Raw genomic sequence first — 1,229 nt, 5'->3', positions numbered from 1 at the left:
AAACTTACTCTGCTTCTAATGGTTTCACCTGAAGGTAGTTTCTTACCCAAGCTACAAACTTCACTTTTACACAAGTGATACATTATGGAAGTACAGTGTAAACTTACTCTGCTTCTAATGGTTTCACCTGAAGGTAGTTTCTTACCCAAGCTACAAACTTCACTTTTACACAAGTGATACATTATAGAAGTACAGTGTAAACTTAATCTGCTTCTAATGGTTTCAAGTGAAGATAGTTTCTTACCCAAACTACAAACTTCACTTTTACACAAGTGATACATTATGGAAGTACAGTGTAAACTTACTCTGCTTCTAATGGTTTCACCTGAAGGTAGTTTCTTACCCAAGCTACAAACTTCACTTTTACACAAGTGATACATTATGGAAGTACAGTGTAAACTTACTCTGCTTCTAATGGTTTCACCTGAAGGTAGTTTCTTACTCAAACTACAAACTTCACTTTTCCACAAGTGATACATTATGGAAATACAGTGTAAACTTACTTTGCTTCTAATGGATTCACCTGAAGGTAGTTTCTTACTCAAGCTACAAACTTCAATTTTACACAAGTGATACATTATGGAAGTACAATGTAAACTTATTCAGCTTCTAATGGTTTCACCTGAATGTAGTTTCTTACCCAAGCTACAAACTTCACTTTTACACAAGTGATACATTATGGATGTACAGTGTAAACTTACTCTGCTTCTAATGGTTTCACCTGAAGGTAGTTTCTTACCCAAGCTACAAACTTCACTTTTACACAAGTGATACATTATGGAAGTACAGTGTAAACTTACTCTACTTCTAATGGTTTCATCTAAGGTAGTTTCTTACTCAAGCTACAAACTTCACTTTTACACAAGTGATACATTATGGAAGTACAGTGTAAACTTACTCTACTTCTAATGGTTTCATCTAAAGGTAGTTTCTTACTCAAGATACAAACTTCACTTTTACACAAGTGATACATTATGGAAGTACAGTGTAAACTTACTCTGCTTCTAATGGTTTCATCTAATGGTAGTTTCTTACCCAAACTACAAACTTCACTTTTACATAAGTGATACATTATGCAAGTACAGTGTAAACTTACTCTGCTTCTAATGGTTTCATCTAATGGTAGTTTCTTACCCAAACTACAAACTTCACTTTTACATAAGTGATACATTATGCAAGTACAGTGTAAACTTACTCTGCTTCTAATGGTTTCATCTAATGGTAGTTTC

The 1,229-nt window shown here is 33.8% G+C and overlaps 1 protein-coding gene across 1 annotated transcript in view; it reads right to left on the bottom strand.

Annotated features, from left to right (window-relative positions):
- Positions 1-1,229, bottom strand: part of LOC106476139 (replication factor C subunit 1-like) — a gene marked incomplete at its 5' end in the record, with an annotated part of 11,980 nt that overhangs the window by 5,516 nt on the left and 5,235 nt on the right. The window lies entirely within an intron of this gene.

Source organism: Limulus polyphemus, unplaced genomic scaffold (genome assembly GCF_000517525.1).
Source record: "Limulus polyphemus unplaced genomic scaffold, Limulus_polyphemus-2.1.2 Scaffold9898, whole genome shotgun sequence".
In the NCBI taxonomy this organism is placed as follows: Eukaryota; Metazoa; Arthropoda; class Merostomata; order Xiphosura; family Limulidae; genus Limulus; species Limulus polyphemus.
Note: the sequence above shows the minus strand (reverse complement) of the source record. Positions and strands in the feature narration are given on the sequence as shown.